Raw genomic sequence first — 23,862 nt, 5'->3', positions numbered from 1 at the left:
GTGTGAGTCAAGCAGAAATATCATTTTTGGAGGGGAAGGGAAAAAAATTGTTTAAATAGGGATACAGGTGGACCCATTGCAATAGTGAGATGTACAAGTCTTTGACCAGGAGTGGGGGAGTGGGGGAGGGGCGGAGATGGGAAAGGATGGGAAGGGGAAACAAAAGAGGAGGCAACAATGCTTGATAAGAAATGTACTCATTATCTTGCCCATGTAATTGTAACCCCTCTATATGGTATTTTCACAATTTAAAAAAAAATTGTGAGGCACTCTGACATTGATTTCTTTCTCTCTACATCCTACCCATGATCATTTTAGATATCAGTGTAAAATAGCATGAAACAAAGATGAGTGAAGGAGTCAGGAATGCTGAGAGACAGAAGCATGAAGCAGAAGTGGCCTGGGTCTCTCCGGACAGAAAAGGATGAGCTGATTCTGAGGGCAACTCAAAGTGTCAACAGCCTATAACCAAGGCTATTTTCTCAGATTCATTCTTTTCTGCCCACCTAGAAGGAACACTCTGGCAACCTTGTGAAATGGAGACAAGCACTTTCCATCAAGGAAAACAGGAGAACAGAACACCTCACAGAGACGTCCCAATGGTTCATGTTCAGTATTTGACATACATGATCACCACTAGATGATTCTAAATTCCATCAACAGAGCCAATAGGCTTACTCTTCAGAACTTCATGATCACTCAAAACCAGATCTTCAGTAACATCACAATTCTAAGTTCCTCCTTTAACCAGAGAGCAAAATTAAGACTTGGAGCAGAAGTCAGGCTATTGTCTTCAGCTAGATTTTTATTTAATTTTTTACTATCTTTAAATAGTTTGACAAAAGGCTTTCATCCAACATGTCTGCTTACAAATACATTTCATCTTGTCACCCTTCTATTATATTCTCCCCCATATCTATCCAAACTCTATCTATCCCCTCAAGTTTCCTAGTCTCACTGTCACAGATGTACATTGACTGTTATGACTGTATGTATTCACTATTTTTCTCTCCATTTGTCTGCCCCCTCCTCTTAAACCCCACACTTCACTCAAACAAGAGATGCCAGTTTCCTGCATTCATTGGGTTAAACTGTTTATTGTTCAAGGGAAGTTACATTATGGGAATACCACCCTGAGTATACCATACTTTAGTCAGTTTAATGGTGTCTATATATGAATAATTTTTGCAGCTAGATTATTTTTTATACCACTGACTTGTGACATATGGAATTTTAAAGTTATTTCCTATATTGGCAAATGATACTTTCTATTAGGTCCGTATGACCTTCTTTTTAGAATAAACTATTTAATATAAAAATGAGTCTATTAAATTAAAATACAGTAAATAATGCTGCAGTTTTATACAAGTACAACAAAAATCAGAAAAGATGCCTAAAGTTGGGAAACATCATTGTAGTAATCAGAATATGAGTTGATGAGGCTGGGCCTGGAGTCACACAACTATAATTCCACCACTCAGGAGGCTGAGGCAGGGCGATTATGAGTTTCAATATAGCCTGGGCTATATGGGAAGATTCTGTCTCAGAAAGAAGAAGGAAGAGGACAAGAAGAAGGAGACGTATGAGTCTAGAAAGTCTAGGGTAAAAATTCCATCTCTGCTCCTTTGCCAATCCTGTGATCCTGAGCAGATGATACAACTTCTCTGATTTCAGTATTTTCACCTATGAAACAGAAATGAAGATAGGCTTGCCACACAAGATGAGGCTTGGTTCAGGTGAACCAAGAAGAAAGAACGAGGCTTAACCAAAACACACACATTGATCAAAACACATTATACTCATAATTGACAAGTTGAACTGAAACCCCTTTGTACAGCTACATAAAAGTATCCTTTGAAATCAATGGCTTTTCTATATGCCAACAATGAGAAAAGTGTGGCTGAAATTAGGAAAGCAACTCCATTTGTAATAGCCCCACAAAAAATAAAATACCTAGGAATTAACTTAACCAAAGAAGTGAAGGACCTCTATGATGAAAACTTTAAAATCTTGAAAAAGGAAATCAACACAGAACTTAAAAAAATGGCAAAACCTCCCATGCTCCTGGATTGGCAAGATTAACATCGTGAAAATGGCAATACTTCCCAAGGCTATCTACAAATTCAACGCGATACCTATCAAAATTCCACCCTCATTCTTCAAGGAAATAGAAGAGGCAATCCAAAAATTCATATGGAACAATAAAAGACCCCGAATAGCAAAAACACTCCTCAACGGAAAGAACACTGCTGGAGGAATATCAATACCAAATTTCAAACTCTACTATAAAGCCAGAGTAATCAAAACAGCTTGGTATTGGCATAAGAACAGACCTCAGGACCAATGGAATAGAATTGAAAACCCAGAAATGAACTTACAGACCTATAGCCATCTAATCTTTGATAAGGAAGCTAAAACAATAGAATGGAAGAAAGACAGCCTCTTCAGTAAATGGTGCTGGCAAAATTGGTTAACTACATGTAGAAAACTAAAGCTAGATCCTTATATATCACCCTGCACCAGAATCAACTCCAAATGGATCAAAGACCTTGAAGTCAAAGCAGACACTCTGAAAACATTACAGGATGGAATAGGAGAAACCCTAGGTCTCCTTGGCTCAGGCCGAAATTTTCTGAATAGAGACCCGGAAGCACAACAAATCAAAGAAAGGTTGGACAAATGGGATTGCATAAGGTTGCAGAGCTTCTGCAGGGCAAATGACATAGCTAGCAAGATCAATAGAAAGCCCACCGATTGGGAGAAGATCTTTACTAGCCATACAACGGACAAGGGTCTCATATCTAAAATATACTTGGAACTCAAAAAATTAAACCAGCCAACAACAAATCCTCAAAGAAACAACTGCCCAATAAATAAGTGGGCGAAAGACTTAAAGAGAAGCTTCTCTGAAGAAGAAAGAAGGATGGCCAATAGACACATGAAGAAATGTTCAACATCCCTAGCCATAAAAGAAATGCAAATCAAAACAACATTGAGATATCACCTCACTCCAGTTAGAACGGCAAAAATCAAGAACTCTAACAACAACAGATGCTGGAGGGGATGTGGACAGAAAGGAACCCTACTTCATTGTTGGTAGGAATGTAAACTTGTTCAACCACTTTGGAAAGCAGTATGGAGGTTCCTCAAAAGACTTCACATAGATCTCCCCTATGATCCAGCAATCCCACTTTTAGGCATTTACCCAAATGTTTACAAACAAGACCACACTAAAGCTACCAGCACAACTATGTTTATTGCAGCATTATTTACCATAGCTAAGATATGGAACCAACCCAGATGCCCCTCAGTAGATGAATGGATCAAGAAAATGTGGTATATATACACAATGGAATTCTATGCCTCCATCAGAAAGAATGACATTTCCCCATTTGTTAGGAAATGGAAAAACTTAGAAAAAATTATATTAAGTGAAGTAAGCCAGGCCCAAAGAAGCATAGGTCCCATGGTTTCCCTTATTTGCAATATCTAGTATAGGTATGAGTCAAGCGGAAAAGGTCAGATAATGTGATGTTAGGAAAATGAACCCTTAAATATGTATTTTAATGTTTTCGTTTCTTTCATGCATGTGTTTCTAACGCATTTATAAGATTATTTCTTTGTTGCTTTGTATGTCCCTCCCCCACAGTGTAACCCCCGCTTTCACTATATTTGATGTCAGTATAACATGTGGAGGAGATGGGGACAAACAAGTCATTTAAGGATTCAGGTGGACCTGTTGCAACAATGAGAAGTACAAAATGTCATGTCAAAATCAACTTTACAATGTCGGTGTGTGGGGGGAGAGGGGGGTATAATTGGGTGAGGGGAGAGGGGAGGCTGGGAAGGGAGGTGAAGGGTAAACAAAGGAGGAGGCTGCAATGCTTGGTAAGAAATGTATGCATTATCCTGTCCATGTAATTGTAGCCCCTCTGTACAGTATGTTCTCAAATAAAATTTTAAAAAAAAGTATCTTGAAAAGGCAACAGCAAAAATAGCATGCAGATATTCATAACAATAACTGAAATGAGCAGGGAGAACCAAATAATTGACTTGTCTACTACAGTATTTGTAGCCCACGCCACACATAGTATGGGTATACCCCTTTCAAGGACACAAAAGAAGACAGTGGGAAAGAGAAAGGATGTCCTAGGCTCACCTGTTCTAGACACTGTGAAGCAGGGGCCCCATGAGGCTGCTTGGGGTGTGGTTGTGAATGTGGTGAGATGAGAATAAGAGGAAACTCAGTAGATAAAGAGGCTGGTGAAGGTGAGACCAACTGGAGACAAATAGCAGTAGAACAAAATTTGTCTCTTCTAGCTTCCCTCCTCCACTGCTCCTTTTCCCCCCTTTCTCACCCCCTGCCTGCCCTCCTTTCTTTCTTCTTTGTACAAATTCACTACTCACACCCATTGTGTCAGAAGCTTTACTAGCTATGGGAACTCAGTCTCTCAGTCTATATATAAAGTTAGGTTTGTGACAATTTCTCACGTGAAAGCTTTGTTCAGATGAAAATATGCATAGAGATTTATTTTTTGCAATCCTGGGGCTTGAACTCAGAACCTGGGCACTGTTCTTGAGCTTCATTTTGCTCAAGGCAAGCACTCTACCACTAAACCACATTCCCAACCCAGCATAGAGTTTTGTTTTGATTTTTATAAATGAAATTTGGAGGTAAGTTTGACAAGAGCAACTCTTTCTCCTAAAACCCCCTATGTATAATGAGGCTAAACATTTTTTTAAGTTGAAGATAACTGAAAGGTTATCTTAGGAGACAATCCATAGGCCAACAACATTTGAAAATGTTCAAAATAGTTAACCAATATTTCAAATTCTTTTAAAAAGAAGTTTTTATTATGAAAATACTGTACAGAGGGGTTACAGTTACATGAGCAAGGCAATGAGTACATTTCTTATCAAGCATTGTTGCCTCCTCATTTGATTTTTCCCCTACCATCCCCTCCCTCCTACCTCCACAACTACACTACCAATCTCACCCCCTGCCATCACCTAAATGGTAAACTTCGTTTTCAACATTGCGTATTGTATATCTCATTGTTACAATGGGTCAACCTGTATCCCCATTTAAACAATTTGTTTTTTCTCTTCCCCTCCCCCAATTATACCAACATCAAATACAGTGGAAACAGGGGTTATATCATGGGGGAGGGACATACAAAGCAACAAAAAAAATCACATGGTACCTTATAAATCTGTTAGAAACAATAGCAAGAAAGAAAAAAACACTTTTGTCCCTCTCTTGGGGTTCGTTTCGCTTAACAACATCTTATAGATTTTCCAGAGTGAAGGGGAGGAGAAAGAGAGAGGAGAGAGGGAGAAGGAGAAAGAGAGAGGGAGAGAAGGAGGGAGAAAGGGAGAGGGAGAAGGAATGGGAAAGGAAAGGGAGAGGGAGAGGAAGTGATCACAGAGTTCTTTCCAAAACGGAAAGGGCCAGTTTCATGGGCCAGCACTGGTTAGATCTGAGTACAGCTAAGTTTATTTTTGTGTTTAGTGTACCATAGTCTCCACCCCTCCTTATTATGCTCTACTACTGAAAACAAGAATGAGATGCTATCTTCATCTCATTTGACTTGATCTTTGCTTGCCTTACATGTGACCATATTCCCTCACATTAGCAACAGAGGCCCTTGAGCCTCTCTCCTGCAGACCTGACATCTTCACCTTGCACACAGAACAAATGGCCTCCATGATGGGGATCACCTCTTTTCCTTGAGATATTGTGCTCTGTTTTTTGGGGCTGATAATTCAAATCCAAAGAGAAATGGGAAAGAAAATTTCTCCTTTAACCTCGATTCCTCAACCCTGGCTTTTGTTTGTCCTTTTTCCTGGCTTCGGGCATTAGCATTTGATACCATTATTATTACCTGCTCTCGGTTCCTCTCCGGTGCTTTCCTTGCCAACATTGCATTTGCCCACAAGGGAAACTGGTCCCCTCCCAAGAGATAATAATACTTATCAGGACCTTGTGTGGAGTTCCTAGACCTTTTGGGATTGAACCATGCATCGCACACACAAAGCCTTCCATTATCATGGCTATTGTTGTCATTATTATTATTCAGGATTAGGCAGCCTGCTTAGAACTCTTGCCAAACTCAGGCAGGTGCCCCCTCAGAGCCTCACCCGGCCCTAGCATGGTAGCTTTGGCCGGACGCACCTGGCTGGAGGGCTCTGGTTCAGCCTCCTACATCCTGGGATTTTGCCAAAGCAGAAATCTGCACTGAAACATTCACTCCACCTTTGATCAGGGGGCAGAGGCTGTGCTTCCGGGGAAGGCTGGGGGTAAGCTTTTCCGAGGATGTCCAGTTGCTACACCATGCTACCACTTAGCATGCTGCCGCTTCTATGGCTCACAGTTCAATGCTTAGGGTCTCCCCTCATGTTTTAGTAGTAATAACAAGTCAAGAAAGCATCTCAAAAAACACCGTAAGACCACTTTGACACACATATATGTAACTTTTCTCTCTCCAATTAAAAACAATTTTTTGAGCATGTATCACAAATTTTATTACTGAAATGTAGGGAAACCCAGGTTGAAGAAATATGCCAATTCCTTAAAATGAAAATGCTGGGAGGATTAACATACTGAATCTCTGCTGATCCCACAACAACAGGGTTAGTGAGTTCTTGGTAGTTCTTCATGGCTAGGGCCTGGAATCAATAGAAGTCCAAGTTAGTATCTCTCTCAGACACAACGCAGCTGTACCTTAAAGATAGTGTGCTTCTCCTGTCTCTGAAACTGTATTAGAAATTTTTTTTACTCTTTAGATATACCAGGATGACAAGAAGTCTTTAGGAGACTGAGGAAATGGGGCATTCCAATAATCTCAGTTGGTTTCTTGATATTCCTCTTCAATCATATTCTATACATATCCAAAATGTGTAGAATCCTTGGACTAATACTCTCTGGGTAGCTTTGGGAACATGTAGGTACAGATTTGAAGAAGCAGCTCTATGTCATGATAGTCATTCTTTTTGACCCAAGCCTGAGCAAGACATTGCTTGGAACTTACAAAGTACTCAGGAGAAAGATGAAACAAAGCAGGAAAAGAGTGAAATTCAGAACTATAGACCATCACGTACATAAACAATGCACCACAAGGCCCAGAATGTTCAAAGAAATGCAACATGAGAGAGCTGTTTCTTGGATAGTGGCTGAAGTTGGGATATGGGTTGGAGTCGGTGTTGGAATCGAAGATGGTGCCAATGTCGGTACAGGTGAAGTATTTGGAATTCTGTTCATAACCCTCAATCACTCATTGGATGCCAAACCACTGATATGTAAAAGAGAGCTGATACTCTCTAACTGAACTACTTACTTCTTTAGGGTAAGTTCTATTCCTGAAGCTCCTTTACCATTACAACTCATTCCGTTAGTTTCTACACACAGCACTTTCTGTGTGTAACAGAGTTTGTTCTCCAGTGTGGTAGCAATTCAATCTATTGTCGAAGTCCTCTCTGGTGATTATGTGACTCAGAGAAACCATAGGAGCTTTGGGAGCCAGTAATCCAAAGAACGCCTGACTCATTCAACTACCTACACAGTTTGATCTTAATCAGCACATGGGCTGCCATTTGTGCAAATCTGCAGACCAGGGATTTCAAGTGAAATTTGAAATGACCATAGGGGACTGCTATTTTGAAATTCCTCATCGTTCTTATACTTCCAAGTCAAACTTTTACTGGCTATTGCTGATAAAGAAAGTGCATAATGAAGACATTTCCCCAAAGATGGTTGAAGACATAGTATGGAGTTTTCCATACTTATTAGATTAAAATGCTAAAGGCATAAACTCTCAATAGATTAATTTTTCCATCTAAAGTCTCAGTTTGTGCAAGGTGTGCCCAAATGTGAACACTTTGATGTTGGCTTAACTTCTCTAGAAGGAAAATACTTGCGCAATGTTGGTTCTTCCTCCTTAATGCTGAAAGTCACACTAGATCAAGGCAAAACTTCAGCAAATTTCATTCAGAAATAACAACTCTTCACAGTGCCAGTAAGTATGGGAGATTGTGAGGAAAGTGAGACTAGAAGACAGATGCTGAATGAGTATTTTCTGGCAATAAGGTGTCATTTATGTTGTCCAAGTGAGCCATGCATGGTGCCTTACAAGGTGTGTCTTAATACTTGGTGATAATTGCAGGGTTGGCTGGAGGCCAGGACCTCAACCTCAAAATTATACACCAAGAACCTATTAATCAGGATTAACCTCCAAGGATGCCAACTCTGGAATCTTATTCACCAATAAGCATCTTCATGTCTACTTTACAAAGAAAACAAAACACTCATTTTCTCAGATGGAGTCCTGAGGCCTGGTAGCCATGGAAAAGATGTTTTAGCACATTAATGAAAATAAACCAGTCAACACCTTGGAAGAAGTTAGGGTGAGCCAGGAGCTACTCCAAAGCCTGTCTTCTGGACATGTTTCTGCAGCTTGCCTTTCCTTTCCGGAAGTTTCATTTTCCTAGGAGATCTCTGCTTATGGCCAGAATGGAAGAGATCACTGTAGATTAGAGATGATTTGAAATGTATTACAACTAAGAAGACATTTTTTTCTTTCAATTACCTGCTTATTTCCAGAAAAGAAGAGAAATTTAGACTCTAAGACCTAGGAATAAATGTTTTTGTATATACCTCTGTGCTTTTGTCCAAATCATTTTCATCCTTTTCCTATTTGAAGAGGGGATGAGGGCTGACTGAGCTCTAGACTCCCCATGTATAAAGGAACGGCTTAGAGTTTGTGAAGTATATGGAGGAAACACAGTAAATCAATGTGAAAATATGGAAATTAAGTAGATCAGGAAAATATACTCTATTTCAAAGGACTTGGGTCATTTCATTTTTTGCGGGGGGTGGGGTGAATTTCAGAGATAATCATAAAGGCAAAATCTTACTTCTAAAAGGCACTGAGAACATTACTGTATAAAAAATGCCCTCTAAACACATGAGATTGTATAAACCCCAAAATACATACAAATATGCCTGATCAAGGAATTTTCAGGTCTAAGTTATATAAGAGATGTTTTTATGGACACCTGACTTTTATTTTAATCTTTCATCTAAAGTACAAATGGAATTTTACTGGGTCCATGTTTTAAAATTATAACTCTTCATTTTGATCAAACTTTGTAGTATACATAAATTAGCAAATATATGCAGCTTCTTGCTGTTAAAAACAAGCTCTTTTAATGAAAACATAACCTGAAAAACAAGCAGTATTTTTTGGAGGGAAAAGATATTGGCGGAAACAGCACTGTTTTATTGACATTAAAAACAGTTGACATAACTCCACAAGGATGCTGAAATTTAACTTTTGTATGTTTTTATTACACCCAGTGTATCAAAGATAACAGAATTTATTCATAGAATGGCAGTCATTGAATTCAGTTTTCTGGTACAATTTTCTTCCCATATAAACTCATAAAAAATGTGATGGGTGAACCATTAAGAATGCTTAAAGCAGCCCCTGATGTATGCCCACACAGAAAGAACAGATAGATTGCAAAATGTTTATGCCTTTTACATTTTTTACAGTATTAATAAGGAAACACTGTGATTACCAATCAGAAAAGACTCCAGAGTGCTGCTTGTAAAATGCATCATTATAAAGATTTATATCTGTGTCTTGGGAGTAATGTGGAACATTGATATTTTAAGGGGCTCAGTTCAAAAATGTCTTTATTCAGTGAAAGCCTGGGAGTGTAAAATATATTTTTTCTTTGTGGCAGAAATGTGTGTATTGTGGTTAGTTTATGGTCTATAAGGTAGGGAGAAATAGACTTGGTCACCCAAAGAGTCACCACACATTTGGAAATGAACTATGGCATTGCTATGCAAATTTTCAGCAAGATTATCTATCACAATTGGAAATGAAGTAAATATAGGATTATCTGTTCGATCTTGCACTAGTTGTATCCAGACTAGGCCCCATCCAGTGTATTCATGCTTCCAGAAGCACCCTCTGAGATTGTTTTCAACCATCTAAAGACATCTAATAAATTCTTAGGAGGAAAGGCCTTATATTATTTCAATGTGCTCCTATTATCACCTAATAGTTGGTATTTTGAGAACTAATGACTAGAGAAGACACATTTTCTAGTCTGTAGCTCTAGCCTATATTCATTTTCCAAGTTTCCCAAGCAATACCTATACAGAGTTTTATAATCAGTTCCACTAACTCTGGATCCAATATGAAAGTTTAACATAGCAGTGTAAACCTAGCTTCAACCAGAACTTGTCAAAAATGATCTATGCCTATCATGACACATTCTCCTACAAATATCAAGAGTTAGAGTTTTATTTGTCCCACTTATCAAGAAGTGTAGAGCTAGGGAGGCCAAGATTAGTATAGCAAGATAAGGAAGGGGTTAGGAGTCTGACTTCTAATTCTTTTTTTTTTTTTCATTATTTTTAACATGCATGTAGCTTTCTTCTTGCTGGTGGAAAGTATCTGTGGTACAACTGTGTATGACAGGTGATCACACAGGCAGAAAGAAGAGAGGGAAAAAAGCACAGAGCCCTATGGCTTCACTGCCTTGGGAATACCTTCCATATGGAATGGAAAGTTCCCATAGTTTCAAGAAAGTCTGATAAAACAGGTTTGCCTGTGCTTTCAAACTGGATCTATTAACACCTCAAAGTCAAGATTCTGATACAAAGAATAGAGCAATTAGTGTCAGCCACAAAATTTATTTCTTAAACTTTCAGTAAGCTATGTCTTTTCCCTAATGTTAAAGCTCCACGCTCCACACAGTGGGCCCTGCACATGCAGCTACTTCAATGAATTGAAATTAAATTACAATAAAAAAAAAAGTTCAACCCTTCAGTCACAGTAGCCACACTCAAGTACCAATAGCCATATATGGTGAGCAGCTATTTGATAGTGTTCATTGAGAGCCTGTTTGTGGGTGGTAAATTTTTAAGCTTATTTCTCTTTGCAGATTTTTTCCTGTGGTCCTATTTGATCCTAGTCAATTGAGAAGGTGATGAGTTTACCAAGAAATGTAGCAATGGGTGGCTACTACTATTCTAACATTCTCCTTGTCCACTCATAAGAGCCATCTCAGCAACAATGAAAAGCTCCTAAACTGGCATTCCTACAAAACATACTTTGTATCAGTAAGTATTGGGAAATAGATAAGTTTTCCCAAGACTGCCTCAGAGTAGATAGCCAGCTCGGGGCTGTAATTGGATGGATCACAGGCATGGATGGAGCCTCTTTAAAAATGCCTCCCACCCATCCAAGTGCCTCAGTCCAGAAGCCCACCATAAAGATCTGTACTTGGTATTAAGACTTTATAGTCTCAGGGGTTCTATCTAGCCCCAGGGTAGAAGGTTCATACTAAGCCCTTGCTTAGTATGGCTAAGTGGAACTGATTTGACAGAGGATTGTATAACAGTTGGGAGGGGAGACATGAAGAGTTTTCAGTGGGAACATGATCGTGAAACATGACAGAAAGCAGTGGAAGACATAGAACATGAGAAAGAGGACCCCCCACCTCCATTCCTCCACCTTCCCCACCTTTACCCAAAGACAGTAGCACTAAGAGGGGGAGCAAAGGCAGTTTCACTATTTTGCTTTGAGCCAAGAAGGGCTTTGGGTAAAATCCGTTTACTCATTCACTAAATATTTCTTGAGCACCTGCTAAGTATCAACGCAGCACTGACTCTGGATTCGTGGTGCTCACCACAAGAGACATGGTCCAGACCTCAGAGAATCAACAATTCAAATAGGGAAGATTTTCATAACCAAGGAAATAAGCAAGTACAAAATCTAATAAATGCCACGAGAAAAGAGAACAGGATCTTATTCTCTGAGAAAATGACACTTACATAGAGGCCAGAAAAATGGTATGAAGAGAAGACAAGGGGAAAGGTGATTTGTTTGAAGATCATATTGACCAAGGGGGAGAGCTGGGGTCAATGCACAGTTGGCAGGATGGGCTTGTAAAGAAAGACACTGGCTGGGGGTTGTACAGGGTCTTATGAGATATCCATCCTTCTTGTTTTATAATTCTGCTACAAAATACCACACTCCTAGTTCTTCATTTGAACTTGGGTAATTCCCATGTTCCCCTCTTGTCTTCATAATAACAAAATTATGTGATTCATATCCTGTGTGACTCATTTTATGACCTTCACACTAGCATTTATTATTAACTTAAAAATATTAAAAATCAAGATATTATCATTTAAGGGCAATGCCAGGAACTATAAGTATATTATCTCAATTAATTCTCAGCACACCATTTTATAGCAAGAATCATTATACTCTACAAATGAGAAAACAAAGCAGAAACAAATGAAAGATGAACCTTAACAACCTACATATATGTTGCTCTAAAATCCAATCTCTAGATCAGGGAAAACTACAGCTACAGCTGGTGGGTCAGCATCTCCTTCTGAAAATAACTTTTTTGGACTACAACACCACTTCCTCCTTTGTATATTGATCGCTTCCCATTATGAGGCCAAAGCTAAGTATTCACTACAAAAACATGATGATCCACAAACCCAACCTATTTTTATATCTAGATATTTAGAGAATGAGTTTGATGACTTCTGTTCTACACAAGACAGGGGCAAGATGGGCTGGGAAGGTGGCCTAGTTGGTAGAGTGCTTGCCTAACATGCATGAAGGGTTCAACTCCTCAGTACCACATACACAGAAAAAGCCAGAAGTGGCACTGTGGCTCAAGTGGTAGAGTGCTAGTCTTGGGCAAAAGAAGTTCAGGGATAGTGCTCAGAACCTGAGTTCAAGCCCCAGGACTGGCAAAAGAAAAAAAAAGAAGGAAAAAGACAAGAGCAAGAGATTTGTGGTATGCCTCAGGAATAACCCCTCATCACCACAAGCATCTAAGCTAACCTCTGTATTTCTTTTCTGAGAAAAAGGTCTATGGTTTTCATCAGATTCCCAAAAGAATTTCTATCTTAAGCAGTGTTAAGAGCAGAATAAAACCAAGAGATGTAGAAAAGTTAATGTGCATGTGGTTCCCAAGCTCACATCAGAGTTATCGCCTGAGAAAATGTTAGAAATGTGAATTTCTACTGAAGTAGTCCCAACTGGTGGGATCCAGTAGTCTGGATTTTAACAAGTTCCCCCGGGAGAGCCTGAAGCCCTCTCTAGTTTGAGAATCTCTTGACTAACCTTCCTAAGTCAAAACCCTCCATGCCAAAGTCAAAACACTGGTTGTCAATATATCAGAGCTCTTTGGTCTAACATTTATTTCACTTTATAAAAAGAGGAAACAACTGGCTTATTTAAACAGATACTTGAAGTTAGCATCTTATCCATTGCTGACGACTGTCAACTGTGGCTTTTAAAACTGAACATGTAAGTGCATCTGAGATTTGAAATTAAAGGTCATTTCACATTTGGCTTTCTTGCCTTTCAACGTTGGACTCTCATTTAAGCTGTTCAGACTGATTGTTAATGGCCAACCAGGGTAAACCCCTCTGCAGACGCCACACTGTGAAAAACATTCTAGAGACTACCATCTGGCCCATTCTTTTTTAGTGACACAAGTGACAAAATGGTCAAACATAAAAATTCACTGCCTCAAAACTAGAATTTTCCTCCAAAAAACTAGTTATCATGCGTCTGCCCATCCCTGCCTGTCTACAAACACATTTCTGGTCCAGACCTGAGATGATTCTCCCTCACATCCCCTCAGACCTTTCTTTGCGTTCTTCTCTCAACCATGTGTTCATTTCAGAGTCGTTTCATTCTGGCTCTGGAATCATTCTTGTTACTTGACAGGTGAAAGTGGGATTATCATTGTTGCTTTTAGGAGCATGGTTTTAAATGAAAATATAATTGCCTGGAGATCCATTCTATTATTTTCTTTTCATTCTTAAGACTGCCTGGGAAGAGTGGCTTTCTCCTCCATGCATTCAGGCCATCTGGGAGAAGCTTGCCCTTGGCTTGGAGGAGCTCATCCAGAGAGATACTTACAAATGGATGCAAAGTTAACCAGCTGCCCAGTTCAACCATAACTTCACAGCATTGTCTTCCAGCTCAGAGCCCCATGCAGGGTTTTTCATTGTCTACACTGCTCCTGCAGCGATTCCAGAAGTTTCACATAAACCTAGCCTACACCTGCATAATTTAATAATTATTATATCAATATTTAATTACCCTCCACCTGCATAATTTAAATCAATTTTTTTGCTTGTTTTATCCATTTGGAGCTCAGGGTGTATGAAGCAGGTGTGCTGATGTTGAATGTGACATTTTCTGGAAGATTCCCTCTATAGCATTAACCAGACCTCATGGCCTAGAAGCAAAAAGTAAACATTGTGTTTGGGAAACTAATGCGAGTAGTCCATGGTCTGGCAAGAACCTTGTTGGTGCTTGGGCAGGACGTGGTCTGTACTTGCATATAACCAGTTAAAGAAGGCAGAGTGCTCTAATTACTTCATTTCTTAATAGCTCCCTACATTCTGTTTCCTCACTCCTTCCGTAACAATTTTCATCAGAAATCCACTAAAATCAGTATTTCTAACTTTACAACTCCATTGTAAGCAAAATTTGTTCTTATTGAAAGAAAAGTATAACACCAAGCAGGGCCTAGCACTGTTCTAAGAGCTTGATGTAGATGAACTTATACGATCCTTACAATAACCTTGTGAGAACTTGAGTATCATCCTCACTGCACAGAGGAAGACACTGAGCTTTTAAAATTAGGGAATTTGCCCATGATTACACAGCTTATAAGTGATGAAGCTGGGATTTGAATCTGAGCAGTCTGGGAGCAGATTTCATGTTCTGAACCACAAAGCCTGGCTATGCCCAAAAGACTCTGCTATCCTCTTTGTAAAAAGTCCATCCATTGGCTGTAAATAGTATCTCCCTTCTGTGTATGATGAGCTCTCTATTGGCATCCCATGAGCCACCTACAATGGGAACTAATGGTTAAGCCTATTGTTTCTGGATCCTCCCTCCTGAGTTACTGAGTCAAGACCTCCACAGTAGGTCCCAAGTAATTAGACTGATTCATAGACTTCCAAGACAAGAGACACATATCATAACCAGAATGCCAGTCAGTTCCAGTAGTCAGGTTAAAACCACTGGTCAAAACTCAAGATATTCTTTTTTACTGGTGAACATCTAGCCCAATATCACCTCTAGGTGTCACTAATATTTGCACATTCTTTTTTTTGGGGGGGGGTCTTGAAACTTTTCTTCTAAAGAAGCTTCCACCCACAGTTTTAAGCCCCAGTTGTGATGAGTTATACCCTAAAATGGTCCACCTCGGCATATCAAGACACAACACTCAGAATGTCATGACATTCTTCATGACATCTGCTCTTACCCAGGTGCAATAACAATACAGCTATGTATACTTTCCCATCTTTTGGGCTCATATCACAGATTCCATGCACATCTCCTCTTAGTACCTCTCCCAAAGCCTTGCAGAGACCTCAGGCTTCATAAATATGTATTGATTAGAGTCACAGAAAGAAGAGACAAAGATATCTGGAGAGGAACAGGAATAGTACACTGAGTAAAAAGGAGAATTTTTTCTCTTTTATCCCAGAATCCTGTTGTCCCTCACCTGCCACTGCTTATTCACAAAGGACGGATTCTCATGTGGTTTGGAAAGCTTTCAAGCCAAGTGACCTTTATCAAATTACTTGGCCTCCTGAACCTGTTCCACTGCTTGTTCAAAGTAAGATGTGGTAAGTCTGAGCTCTGATGGTATTTATCAAAGGGCTGGTTACATAATAAGTACGCAAAAGTGAGCTTTCTTCCAAATGACCACAAACCACAATGCATGAAAGGACACAAAGAAAGCACACGGTGTGGTGTGCAGTTTAGGACCCATTCAGAAAGAGAAATGGCTTCCTATCAGGGGGAAAGTCCAGGAGCAAATTCAGATTTCATGAGGCCTAAAACACATACAACTTTGAGAGAATCTCAAAATTCTAGGATGGACCTAGAAAAAATATGCTAATGAAGTAAGTCGGACTCAGAGAGACAAAAAAAGCAAAAACAAGCAAAGCACACACTTTCCCTCATAGGTGGCAGTTGGGTCTAAATTACAAATATATGTGTAGACATAAACAGAGTCATATATATACATACATACATGTACATCTATATATATATATATATATATATATATGAATCACACAAGTATGTTATCTAAAGTATGGTATATGCTGTAAAGGATTCCAATGCTGTAATGCCTTTGAACAACTAACAGTTTCACAAAATGAATATTGAAGTTGAAATGTGTTGTAAAGGGGGAGGTCAAAGGGAGGGAGGGAGGAAAATGAATGGTTAGAGGAAAGATAGGTAATGCAATCAGAATATTTAATGTACATGTGTAAAAATGGGACTGGGTAAGTTAAGGTGATAGGTAAGGTTGGAAGAGATGGAGGAGAACAATGGAAGAGGTGGCATTGATCAGGATGCATTGTACACACAAACTGACAGACTGAAACCCCTTTGTATAATCATTTAATTAAACAAATCAGAGGAGGTAAGCCATGTAAAGTACTAATGAAAGTGTCCAGTAATATTTTTTAAAAAATAAAAAGTAGATAATAAAACTTAATTAATTTTAAAAAAGAATAATATCTAAATTTTACCAGAAAATACAATCTTGTGAACCCACCTGGATGAGACCTCCCAGGGTGTGAAAGGAAGCTTTATTAGCTTCAGAAGAAATCTATCTCTGGCCAGCTCTCCAGGAAAAGCTGGGAAATCTAAAGTAGATAAATATAGGTTGGTGGTTAGGAATGGACACCAATAAATAGAGTTCAATGTGGCTCATTGCCTTTTTTTTTTTTTAATCTCCTCTTTGGTCCTGCCTAAATGAGAGCTTTCCCTTTTCTTTGTTCTGGAAAAGTCTCCAGGAGGATAATTCCTCTTCCTTTCACCTGTCTGCAATGAGATCACCTCATCACCTTCACTCAGCACCTCCTTAATCCCTAGGGCAGCACTTTCTTGAGTTTATGGGGATCAGTTTGTTCAAACTTGTTTTATGCCTGCAGTTAGACAAGGGGCCAGTAAACAAGAACAGCGTGTTTTACTCCCTTACTGGCCAAGAATTGCTCCTGGGTTAAATGACTGAGGCTGAGGGTCTTGGTTTCTCACTCTCTAAAATGGGGTGATTTAAAGGCATTCTCTTCCATCTCCCTCCCCAGAAGTCTTGTGAGCTGACAGCAGATGAGCCATGAATAAGGTCTTGTTATTGGAAGACTTGGCACTCTAAAGTGGAAATGCACTGTTTAATTACAAGAAAAAAATGTATATATTCCCAGGACTAAGAGTTCATTTCTTTTTTTTTTTTCCTAATGAAAGAATGTGGAAGCCAAGTAAGCTGAAAAACTTCAGAGCACTTAGCCCCGGTGGCATGAGAAATGTTTATCTAAGGAGAACATGCCAAAGTGTGGTTAGAACAAGGGAAGGAATAAAAGAAATCAAGATCACTATCTGGTTTACTGACACTTAAAGGGGAAAAAAAGAAAGAGCAAGAAAGGAGGAGACAAGGTCAATGAGAGAAAACAAGAAAACAAGAGCAAAGGTTTAACAGTGCCCTGCCATGCCCCAGCCTTGCCCTTTCTTTCTATTAATTCAATCTGAGATTACGATATTTTCTGAAATTTACAGTGGCAGATTTGCGCTCCAGGAAAATAATACAGGTTCATTCATGAGACTCCATAGACCAAATTTCCAGAAAAGATGAGAACAGAATCCAGGCTCTTGTCACCCCCATGAGAGGTCTTCCCACTGTACTACCTTGACTGTCTGTCAAATCAGCCCAGAAGATAAGTCTATTGAAATATTGTTAATTTCAAGTACTTTTCAAGAGGAAGACTTTCAAGATAGCTTTCACAAAACATTGTAATGGTTTTAGCATTCCTCTTACCTAGCAGAATGCAATTATCAGCATTCTTCATAATAAATCCTAGTGATTCGTTGATCTATAGAGCTTTGAGCTAAATACCCTTGCTCTCTGGGAGTTTGTAGTCTTACTTGGGGAAACAGAACCTAGACACATCAAAATTTTATAAATAATACAGAGAAGGTTAACAGTTAATAAGGATCCAGAAACCGGCTTGGAAAGCATAAGAGAGAAATCATCCTGGAAGCTACAAGAGACAGGGCTAGGTGTGATGAACTAGTGAATTCAGGAAAGGGGAATGAGAATGCAGGATCACAATAAGGAACTATGATAGCCAAGAACCTCTGGTAAGATTAGAAAATAGGACACAAGGATGGAAAGAATTCACAGCCAGATAGAAGGCCAAGTTTAAATGTTGAGCAATGAAAACACAGGCTTTATTCTAGAGCTAGGGGGGAAAGTTGTGATTTTTAGCAATGGCATGATGAAAATATTCGAATCAATTTGTTGTGTTACAATAAGGAAAAAAATAAAAAGTTCTTTAAGTGTGAAGGAATCTTAAAGACAGTAGCTATTATCCTTAACTCTTATTTATTTGTGTCATTCACTGGAAGCCAAATGTTTCTCAATGAAGATGGAAAGAAGGAAACTTCAGATGCTTCCCAAAGTATGTGAAGCATCAGGAGCCACAGTCATTAAAATGTTAAGTGATGTCCAGTCTCCTCCAAAATAATCTTAGACAATATTTGTGTCTAGAGGAGAAGCTAACATTGCCAGCCAGTGATGAACATTGAGGCAGGGCAGAAAAACTAGAAGTCAGAATTCGCACCCTTCGAAGTTGAGCTTTCTCCTCCAGCTCTAAACTCCCCCCAACACCAACTGCTACCCCCAGGCAGAGCCAAGAGGAAATCCACAGCCACAAGTGGTTGTTTGTTTGAGTCTCACTGGCAGTTTACCAGGGCCAGCCAGAGTCCTTGTGCAACCACAACTGTCAGTTGAAAAGAGGAGGAAGGACACCTGGGGACTTGAACCTTAAAATAAGATCTATACCCTCTTGCACACACACACACACACACACACACACACACACACACACACACACACACACACACACAGCATGAGAGTAGTCACTTCATAAGTTTTCATCATTCTGGACTTTGGACTTCTACCCCTCTGTACCTCTAAAGCAAATATATAAGCAGATGTATTTTGATGTATTTGTTATATGTTGTATGTTTGCATCTGTGTGTATATACACATAAGCATAAGACACCTAAGATTTACACAGAAGAATGAAATAAAATGCCCATTTGTACCTGCAGCAGGGGAAACTATCAATTAATTTAGTTTGCTTTATGAAAACATCAAGATATTTTTTGCTTATTTCCCTAAAATGTCTTTCATCATCCACCAAACTTTTGCTTATTTAAGTGCCCTTCCCTGTAAGCATTCTCCTCTGTGACTATTGATATAATCTTTAAACTTCCCTCTCTATCAACTCCCTCCTCCAAACCTTCCCCAAGGCATGCTTCTTCAAGTGTCATATTTCTAAACTAGGTGTGCTTCTAAAATATTGTTAAATAAGCTCCCATAATACAACTAAGCTTGTATTGTATGCCTAACACTTTGCAAGGCATCAGAAAAATCAAATTCATGCCCTCCAGGAACTCCAAATCCATTAAAGGAAATAAAACCACAAACAGCCCTGAAAAGAGGGACCAGAAACCGAATGAGATATGCACAATATCCTTAGCACCTATCTGTAGCCTTTACTGAGGGGAAGCCTTAGGCATATATGTTCATATCATGGTTCCACTGTCCTCCAGCTGTTGCTGATTGACCAGTAAAGGGTAACAAAGCCAAGACCAGCAAATCACCAGGCTGGTCAGTAGCCTATGGGGTAGCTAGTCCTAAAATGGACTCCCACCTAACCCAAGATTCAGCCAATCAAATTCCTATTCTTGGGATGTAAAGGAGAAACTATATTGACAGCATGGCAGCAATCAGCAACAGTGAAAGATGGGAAATAGGAAGTAGGAAGAGGTGGGACAACCAGAGTGTAAAAGAGCTAGCACCAACTTCAATGTTAAATGCCTGCGCTGGTGCTACTTTCTTGGTATTATTCCTATCTTGGAACAGAACAAATTGAGACATAGATGCAGTGATGTCACATCCTCAGGCCTCAAATCAAACATCTCCCCACACAGATACTCTTTCTAATGTAGCCTTCCTCTCCCACCAACCACCACCTCTTAATGACGGTTCTAACTTCACTACCCAAAGTGTGGTCCCTGAGCTAGTAGCACCACTACCACCGGGGAGTCTGATGGAAATGGAGACTCTCAGACTCCACCCAGACCTGCTGAATTAGAACCAGCATTTCAACAAGATGCCCAGATGATTGGGTTACCACATCAAAGTTTAAGAAATGTTTTCTCTTATTGTATGCTACTTACATTGTCTGACAGTCTATCATTATTTCATTATTACTATTGAATCTGTTAATTTGTCTCCCTCAACAAAATTGTAGTTTTTATAAAGGCAAGAACTTTGTCTGAACTTGACCCTCACATTTCTTAATCCTCAGAATTTAAAGCTATTTCAAAAATACTAGTTGAATGAATAAGTCATTTTGCCCAAGTTCTCACAGCTAGTAAGGGCTGGGCATGAGAGCACATGTCTAGAATCCCAGCATTCAAGAAACAGAGGTAGGAGAAACTTGATTTTGAAGCCAGCCTGGACTACATAGTGAGACCCAGTCTCAAACACCACTACCTAGAATTCCAAAACCTTATAGCTATCATCCTGTTTGACATTCTCATTTGCCAGCGTCTAGGAGTGCTGGAGGCTGACCTTTTCTGCTGAGGCCTTCTTTGGAAATGGCTAAAGTTGCCTCATACACAGTCATGGCTCTTTTTAGGGACAACCTAACTCCAACTGGATGAGGGCCATATGGAGGCTTAGACCTTCCCTCATTCTAAGACAACTTGAAAAGATCCTCCCAGGTCCAGACCACCTGTAGAATCAGCTAAGACCCTCACGCTACTCCGTTCCTAGTCTTCTTTCCTTTACTTCCCCAATGAAATTGATCCCAGAAGCCTCTCCCTGACAATTTTCTGAACCCAAGTCTCTGTCTCAGAGTATATTTCCTAGAGACCCCAGTTTGAGACCAAGAGATACAGGGTTGCACTGATGACAGGCCCCTCAAACAAGAATGGGACCAAAGTCCTTTCACGGAGTTCACTTGGATTATTTCCAGAAATCCATGAGAGCCATGATTTCTCCTCTAGAGCTTCCAATATTGGCGACTTACAGTTAAAGCCACTAAGTCAGAGAGGTAGGTGGATGCTCAGAAGGTCTAAAGAGATGGGCATGATGGCACACACCTGTAATCATAACCCCAAGGAAGCTGAGGCAAGCTACATAGTGAGATCCTGTCTTGAGGAAAATGAGAAGGAAGAAGAGGAGGAGAAGGAGGAAGAAGTTGGTCAAGAAAGCACAGTTGATTTTAATCCGCAGCATGAGACACCTAATTGTGTAAGGACTGCCTTCAATACAAGATTTTAAAGTCAGACTTCAATGTGACTTAAAAAACACCAGGCACATAGTATATATGTAACAACTACTTAATAAGATATAAAGTGCCAGAAACACATGCCTAAAAATCAAAAGTGAAGTATAAAGAACGATGAAGGCATGAGTTAGCATTTGCATCTTAGCCATAAAGTGTGTACACACTTAATTTGGTGTTATAATCTCAGTATTGGAAAATGGGCAGATTGCCCTAAAATATTGTACAGGATGATTTTTTTAGTGATTGGAGTACTTAAATCATCTATAAATTGATCCCATTCAACAATTCCCAGAGCAAAACTTCCAGAATGAAAGAAAACAGTTAAGAATAGAACTGGATCTCTAACTAGGGGTCCATTTTCAACCAGTGGATGCATCATCTCATGAGTCTCTAGAATACATAAGGTTTCTAGATATTCTCCTACCTAAAACAGCTAAACCTGGAAAAAATACATGAATGTCTTCAGACATTGGATATCAGATAACAAAAGGCAATAGTTCCTAAGAGACGGAAAATAAATGAGGTGAACCCTATAATAGCCCCAGTTCATTGTGTGGATAAAGAGTCCAGGCTGTGGTACAGGAAAGGGAAGTAATTCCAGGCAGAGTACAGTAGCCTCCCTAAGTTGAGGAGACAGAACTGAGAGTCTACAGATGTCATGCAGGCTCAGTCACCTGAGAGAAGAGCTCTGCACAGAGAACTTCAAAGATCAACACAAGGACAAGTACTAACCAGTGCATGTGGGTCCAGAGATTAGGGAAAATGGTGCCCAAAGCTTCAGGAGCAGAGAAAAATCACATAAAAACTACATGTAATGCAGCTCTGGCCCCACCTAACAAAGCTTCAAAGACAGACCCTTCAGAAGCCTAGACCTGGCTGTAAGTCACTTAACCATATCTGAGAACCGAGCTCAGAAAGGTAGAAGTAAAACAGCATCTACCACCCAACAAGGTAATCATCACAATAACTGGCATCATATTAAAAATTACCAGGCATACAGGAAATGTGCAGAAAAATGCAACCCACTTGGGTCTGTTGAAACTGTCCCAGAGTGACAGAGATTAGCAGACAAAGACATTAAAACTAATAGTACAACTGTATTCCACATGTGCAAGAAACTCCAGGAAAGATTCCATTTATTAAGCAGAAATGTAGAGATCATTTGGTGTGTGTGTGTGTGTGCGTGTGTGTGTGTGTGTGTGTGTGTGTGTTTATGCAAACTTCTAGAAATGTAACATGGTGGACAACGCTGATGTCTGCACTACAAATCCTCAAAAGTCTGTGTTCTTCCCAGAGAAATGAACATAGCAGCTAGTATTCCTCATTTTCATCCCTCAACTTCTGAGGTAGACCTACAGCTTTTGTGTTGGGACTGGTTGGATGCTCCTGGCTTTCTAGGAAGGGTGGAGAGCTGGACAGTATAAAGCAACACCAGATGCCAAAAGGTCAGCAATCCTCTTCCTGTAAGGCGATTGAGGCCAGCTAAGCAACAGACAGGAGGCTGGGGGTCATGAGTTCTGGCCCTAATTAACTCCTGCCTCCACCAGCTGTGTGATTTGGGGGCAAATAGCCAACCACTCCGAATATGAGTCTCTTAACTCTGTAAAATAAAGATGCTAATGATCATAATGCTCACTTCCAATGACTGCTGTGAACAACTCAGCTTTGTTACACAAGGAAACGTACCAACACTCTTCACACAATCCAAACATTTGGAATTATTTTGTAACATTTTCCCTAAGGAATTATTTTCCCCAAAGGCCAGAAGAAACGGACCCACATTCACAGCAACCTGTGTTGTTCCTCAACCTCTAACTTCACATTCAGAAATCTCCTAACCATTTATCTTTTTCTTGACATGCCTCTAATATTCACTGGGACTTTTCAGTTAACAGCAATAACAAAATAGTAAGACATTATTTGAACAACTAAGGCTGGGGAAAAAGAAAAATTAAAGCTTGCTATATTGGCTCTCTGTATATGTAACAACCAGTCCAAATTTAATGTGGAAGACAGCCGTTCTATTATGCTCACCGACTCTTTGGATGGGAAATGAACTGTGCTCTGGGAACTGGCTTGTTGCTGCTCTACTGAGTCTGGAAGTCCAGTTAGGAAGACTTAAACTGCAGTGGAATGTGATTCTCTACAGTCTGCTCCTCTCTCATGCTTTCCTCTAAATGAAGATGACTTGAGATCTGAACTCTGTGGGTCAGCCTTCAGAGCACTGATCCAGGTGCTTTTATGAGCTAGAGCATACCTACTGGGCTCCAACACCAGGCATCCAGAGATAGTGTCCAGAGAGCAAGAATCATAAAATCACCAGGTGAGAGCATGTACTATTTTATTCTCCTGTGCTAGCTGGCTCACCATTGATGAAATTATTTACAGGTCCACCCAGATTCAAGAAGAGAGAA

At 39.7% G+C, this 23,862-nt stretch overlaps 1 long non-coding RNA gene across 1 annotated transcript in view; it reads right to left on the bottom strand.

Moving 5' to 3' along the window:
• Positions 1-6,525: 6,525 nt before the first annotated feature.
• The window catches only part of LOC138824524 (uncharacterized), a 54,879-nt gene continuing 37,542 nt past the window's right edge, over positions 6,526-23,862 (bottom strand). Inside the window, exons 3-4 of the long non-coding RNA XR_011371109.1 lie at positions 8,388-8,522; positions 6,526-6,669 (exon numbers count right to left, since the gene is read on the bottom strand). This is a non-coding gene — a long non-coding RNA (uncharacterized lncRNA). The remainder of the gene's footprint in view (positions 6,670-8,387; positions 8,523-23,862) is intronic.

Source organism: Dipodomys merriami, unplaced genomic scaffold (genome assembly GCF_024711535.1).
Source record: "Dipodomys merriami isolate MVZ:Mamm:240054 unplaced genomic scaffold, mDipMer1.0.p SCAF_13, whole genome shotgun sequence".
In the NCBI taxonomy this organism is placed as follows: Eukaryota; Metazoa; Chordata; class Mammalia; order Rodentia; family Heteromyidae; genus Dipodomys; species Dipodomys merriami.
The sequence above is the reverse complement of the archived record's forward strand: the minus strand, read 5'-3'. Positions and strand labels throughout refer to the sequence as shown.